The sequence below is a fragment of the Cupressus sempervirens genome, chromosome 11 (genome assembly GCF_028749045.1).
Source record: "Cupressus sempervirens isolate cs-2001-9-10 chromosome 11, ASM2874904v1, whole genome shotgun sequence".
NCBI classification, from domain to species: domain Eukaryota; kingdom Viridiplantae; phylum Streptophyta; class Pinopsida; order Cupressales; family Cupressaceae; genus Cupressus; species Cupressus sempervirens.
This window is the reverse complement of record NC_143128.1, coordinates 148,859,608-148,866,291: the sequence shown is the minus strand read 5'-3', so window position 1 is coordinate 148,866,291 and position 6,684 is coordinate 148,859,608. Positions and strand designations below refer to the sequence as shown.

General features: G+C 35.5%; 1 pseudogene; it reads left to right on the top strand.

Moving 5' to 3' along the window:
* The first annotated feature begins 4,475 nt into the window (after positions 1-4,475).
* On the top strand, positions 4,476-5,477 carry LOC149528633 (ABC transporter G family member 32-like; annotated as a pseudogene).
* Positions 5,478-6,684: the final 1,207 nt, after the last annotated feature.

Sequence of the window (6,684 nt, the reverse complement as noted above, 5' to 3'; positions counted from 1 at the left end):
ATGAAATAAAGGCATGACATTATGAGAAAGCACAGAATGCCATTGAAGGCTGTAATCACACTTTCATACAGAGGATTAGGGATAGTACATGTCATACTACATATCAATTCAATTTTGTAGGATGAACAAGATTCAATGAGGACTCTATTATCCTTAGAGACTAGTCAATCAACAACATTGAATGGAACAAATTGAAAGTCATCAGACTTGCCATAACAAACTCCACAACCTACGAAAGCCTACATGTCTCAAATTTGTTTCTGAGTTCTTGGAGATAAATCTTTGGACTATTGATGGAGGCATGCATCTGCAAATGATAATATGGAAAAAATAGTCTTTGTGGCTGCAAAATATTAAGCTACCTTCCAGCTTCTTCAAAAGAATTATAAGAGGCTCTCGAAGAATTGGGAGGTTAGAGATAAGTTTAAATCAATTGTAGGTCTCTCTTTTGTTTACTTACTCTAGTTCACTTTAATACTAGATTTATAGTCTCTCCAAAGACACTCTATTAATTTTTTGGCTTCCCTTTGTTGGGAATATGAAGAGTATGAACTATACTAGTAGCTATAGAAATTATGACATGGTGATAATAATTTTAGCTTTAATATGTTAGATAAGAGTAGCAGAAAGAAGTTAATTCTCTTTATGATTGATAGCAACTCATGTAAGTTAGCTTTTACTACTTTTAGTATTACGTAGTTTTTTATTATTTTGTTTCTAGATGGCTAGTACATTTCAAGTTGTAACAACTTGTTGTTGTGCTCTACCAATGTGATTTCATGTGTGGGTACATGGTCCTTCCTCTTCCAACTTAAACTAAAATAACTATAGTAAAACACTTGAATGGATAAATATAAGGAACACAACATCAAAAAAAGTTACATCCAATTTATCTTAGTCTAATAATTAAATACTTGTAACAATTATAATAAATTATTTGTAATTTAACTCTTTTATTTGTTATTGTAGAGGACCCCCCTTTGCAACAGCATATGAATTTGAGATCAAGAACAGAGAAAAGAACTGATGAGGGGGGAATTGATGATGACACTGATGCTCCTCTTAGAGCTTACATAGAAAAAATAAATAGAAAGAAAAAAATGAAATGATTGTGATCTACATACCTTAATTGATAATGACTGAATTTCATGTCTCAATGAATTTAATTATGTGCTAATGAATGTTCATGAATTATGTGTTAATGCAAAATATTGATGAATGTTGCATGTTTATGAATCTAATGTGTTAATGAATGTTATCATGTGATATTGATTGAATGTTACATTTTATTAATGGTTGAAAGAATGAATGAATGTTAGATGTTAACGAGGAATGTAGAGTGATGTTAGGGGGAGGGGGGTGGGGCCAAATGAGCTTCCACCTTCACGTGGTTGGCCCTATTTAGTAGAGAATATTAAACTATTCTCGAAACAAAGTGAAGCTCAATAAGATGTAAGTGAAGCTCAAATTGGCACAAATAGGGAGTCTATATGATGTAAGGGGTCATTTGAAGTCCTAGGGTTTCCTAGGAAGAGTTATGGGTGGATGGTAGTGTTTACATGATGTAATAGGCTATTAAAGCCCCTAAATGATGTAAAATGCACTCAAAGTGCAAGATCCGTTATTTCTCGCTCCTTCCCCAATATCAAATCCTTTAATTTTGATCTCCCTGAAGTCATCTCAGAGGCTCCTAATTACACCGATACATGGATGCAAGAACACTGGCAACAACCTCATGTGTTAATAGGATATGGCATAAAGCTGCACAAGATGACAAGTTGTTTTGGGTCTTGGTGGATTTCGGAAACTATATTCTCTTTCCCTTTGGCCTATGCTTAATCCATCTGCTTCTTCTTCTTCGCCATGTCCATTGCCTTCTCAAGCCTTGTCTCCCTTCTTATCAAAGCCTGGTCTGAATAAAAAGCACAGTGCAAAGACTCAATCTTGGGGTAAGGATGAGATTCATCTTTCTCTTTCTCTTTTCTCTATCCATTGCTATGAGACAATGAGTAGTCCTCCTATGCAAAATGTGTCCTCTGCCCAGTTTCAATCTTCCAAGCATCCCATATTTGAAGATGCAAGTAGGCCCAAATAGGTATAAATCCATCTAGCTCCACAATAGATATTGCTGGTATTTCAGTTTTGTGTGTATTAAATTTTCGTGAAGACCAAAGTTTGTATCTTTTCATTCCTAATTTGATCATGGACTTGTAAGTAAACATCAGAACCAGATAGACCTTATAGTTTTCATGTTAGATGTAAATATATAGCTAGTTTGATGCCCATACGTCTTACACTGTCTGGTCAGAAGAAGCGCTCGTGTGCAGCCTTGAAACCCTTCCAGGTGGCTGATAAGAAGGTAAAATTTCCAGATTTGATTTGTTTAGAGTGTTCCGTGATTGGTCATAGATATTGATGCATCAATGGCAACAGCTTATGAGAAGAAATTAGGTATTGATGCACATAAAATTATTTTTGTGCAGTCTATTCGTGCATTTGTTGATGCACCAATGGCAACAGCTTATGAGAAGAAATGGTCACTTTACCTGAGTACTAAAAACACAATTTTAAAAAAATATGATGGAAGGTATGTTTTCAAATCAATACAAGGATTGATGATCTTAGTTTTACCTTTTTCTCTAACACACCTTACTTCCCATGTTATCATTCTTTATGATTCTCTAGCTTAAGGATCCTCATATTCTTGAAGATTCTTCTTATATGTGACTTAAATTGGTAGGTTTAAAGATATCTTCCAGGAGGTATATGAGGCCAGTTGGAAAGCTAAATATGATGCAACAAGAATCTGGTTGGTTTTGTTTCTTGGCACAATAATATGAAGATTGCAATGTTGATTATCTTGATTCTGTCGAGCACATAATAACTTCTTTCAATGATTGATTCATGAATAGGTATGAGCATAGGCTTATTGATAAAATGGTAGCCTATGATTTGAAGAGTGATGGTGCCTATGTCTGGGCGTACAAAAATTATGATGGTGATGTGCAGAGTGATTTCCTTGAACAGGGTTAGTGGTGCAAAATACTATTTTTCATTGAATCTGGCTTTGAACTGATCATTATAGCTAATCTTACATATATCTATTGTTTTTGTAAGGAAGGAAACATGAATTGAGATTTTTTTGGGGAAGATATTGGCTGGCTCCACAATCATGATTAATCAGGTATAATCAGTGATTTTGCAAATTATTGCTTCTCTGGTTTAAATCTGTCACTTCTTTTACAGAGATAATATAACAATTTATCAATTATATTGATTATTCAACAATTACAGTACTAACAGATTTGAAAACACCAAGCAATAATAGTATATGCATTAACTCTTTTGAACATATAGTTGAATATTCTATGGAAGGCTTGTACTACCGTGTTTCATTGCAAGGTTATGCATATTTTTGTTCTCAATAAGATATCACAGATAGACTTGAGACTTGATACATATTCCAAATTGAAATAAGTCACCATATTTTCCTGAAGTAACCAAATTGTGTAACTATGTTACCTTGGATATTTTAGTCTTACAATTTATGTACAGATTATTTTATAGTATGATTAAGTATTGTTAACTGCGTATATTTACTATTTAGTTGTATAGGATACTTAATGAAATAAATTAATGTAACTTTTTTTCTTTTTCTTTTTTGTATGGAGTTACCCAGCCCCAAAAAACATTGTTGTATTGGTATGTTGTATGCAACTACCCATTCCCAATTATGATTCCAATTTGGCAACTTAGGAGTTGTGAGAGTAGTTCAAATCACTCACTGGGGAAGATGGTTCATAATCATTTCCCCACTTGCTTCCTTGTATTGTCATAATTAGAACATAGGCATCTCTCTCTAATTAATGCTTACCTCTGATTTATTAACCGTATTGTTACTATGGATATAACACAATTAAATTTAAATCTCTTGATATCTGGATCATCAATCCAAGCATGGTTGTAGAGAATTGTAGTTGTGTAGACACCAAATTTGAACAGTCCACTTACAATTGAGAAATAGATTATTGGTAGTGTCCTCATCTACTTGACAGATTGAGCATGCAGAAGCTTGGTAGGTGCCTCAAACCTAGCCCTAGTTTCATTGCCAACCATAAATTTGGGGTATACACGAAAGCTATTTTGATGTTGTGAGCATTGAATATCAGGATCTCCATTTGACTTCTCATTATTAATGCCTTGACTCACTACTGCTGGATAAACAACCTAGTTGAAGTCCAGTGCAAAGAGGTTGCTGGCTACCAAAGATTTGATATGTGTTACGAAAATATTCACTGTAACAATCTCCTTCTAAATTGAACTCCCGATGAATATTAATCTGGAATTCTTTTGGCACCATCTTTTTTATTTGTTTTTTAATATTCTAAATTCCTACTCTAGCCTCATTGCTCTATTTTTGTTTTTATTCTATTTAATTATATATGTAATATTACAATGGGAAATTCAATGTTCAGATGTTTGTGGATGAAGTAATGGAACTTGTGGAGCTCACTTCTTTGAGAGGTGCCTTGGTTGGGCTTCCTGGACTAAATGGCCTATCTACTGAATAGCGTAAGCGGTTAACAATAGCAGTAGAGCTTGTGGCTAATCCTTCAATTATATTCATGGATGAGCCAACTTCAGGCTTGGATGCTTGGGCAACAGCTATAATTATGAGAATAGTAAGAAATATAGTTGACACGGGGAGAACTATTGTTTGCACAATCCATCAGCCTAGTATTGATATCTTCGAGGTATTTGACGAGGTAAAGATTTGGTTTTCTTAAAATAGCTTTATGAAGCATTTGAAATTGGCATCTTCTTAAAGCTAAATGAAATATGTTGCAGCTATTCTTAATGAAGCGAGGAGGTCAGCTTATCTACGCAGGTCCACTTGGTCACAATTCTAACAAACTTATAGAATATTTTTCGGTAAGATGCCATCCACTATGGTTTTATTCTGTTGAGAGATTTAGATATGAATCTGGTACCTTTTGATGAGCAGTTTGAATTTTGGAGTTGTAAGTATTCATAGTTTATTGTACTAGAACCAATAGGAAGTTGATTTTATATACAAGGAATTGGTCATGCCGGATAGTGTTGACCACTAAGCTTTTAGCAAACATTCTCAATACGTTGAGCTTAAGAGTCAAGCACTAGCTGCAATCATCATATATGTTTCAGCTAATTGAAAATGATTCATGTAGGCCATTGAGGGGGTTCCACAGATCAAGGAAGGTTATAATCCAGCTACATGGATGCTGGAAGTAACTTCTATGTCAGAAGAGCGCCATCTAGGTGTCAACTTTAGTGAAATCTATAAATCATCAGAATTGTATAGGTGAGTGAGTTTTCCTTATTGATCTCTTCAGCCTGTTCCAATGGATTTTAAATTTTATTTTCTATCTTGTACATTTTCCTATCACAGGGAAAACATAGCACTGGTAGATAGTTTGAGCAAGCCAGTTCCAAGCTAAAGAGAGCTTCATTTTGAGACAAAGTACTCTCATCCCTTTCTAGCATAATGCATGGCTTACCTATGCAAGCAGCACTGGTCATACTGGATAAACCCTTAATAAAGGCATCCAAATATCAATTGAAGGACAACTTAAAGCACAAATTTTTTTTTTTTTGTTTTAATCCTTCAACCGTCACAATTGCGATAGAAAACACAAGAATTGTGACACGGTTGCCATCACACCTACCCTCCAATAGCGACGGGGTTGTTGTAGGTGCGATGGAAAACCCATCGCAATTGCAACGAAAAACACAAGAATTGTGACGAGGATGATGGGACAACAAGGTGGCTGCATAGCGACGAATAGGCATCGCAAATGCGACGGCAAGGGGTAGACGTCATAAATTACGACTAAATAACTACGACGTCTATGTCTATCGCAGTGGTGACACATTGCTGTCATAATTCTGACACATAGCCGTCGCAAATCGATGCCAAATCTATTAGTGAGAGGGTATGATAGACAATGGAGTAAGATAATGTGGAGCCCATGTGTCCACCCACTCACTTGACTCACCGTGATCTCAATCACACTGAAAACAACTAGGACAAAAGCAAGCTGGCTATTGTGTCCAAATGGTCCATGTACTAGAATCGGAGCTCTGGAATGAATGCATTTTTTATGAGTCTCTCACTAGAGCACAATCTGATCTATCAGCTATGAACCCTTCCTCAACCAACCAAAAGAAGCTGCATACCATTGACTCAAGAGTCCCCCCTGTTATAATGCTACGAGCATCAAGAAGCTCTGCTACTAAAATCTTCAGTTGCTCCTTAACTAGAGCTCTCTTTGCACATGTCCCTACTCCATCATGTTCCTCTTTTCCATGGTCGAACTCAAAAAAACTCCAAATATGAGGCACCCCTCTCTCTACGTGCATCCTACACAACCAATAAAACATGCGAGCATTCTTGAATTCACCTATATAGTTATCTGACCAAATGATATGTCTATCCCTGGCAATTGCATGCTCATGTAAGAAATCAAAATAATTCTCGAAACAATGTTGCACAAACTTGTGAGAGTGAGATCTATCATCACTCATATAAAATTGATACTTTCTAATAATCTTCTGATTATCTTCTGCACTATCAGGGGCATGTCTATATGTTATGTGAATGAAAATAGCAATATGAATGGAGTTGTAATACTGAGATTGTGTCTC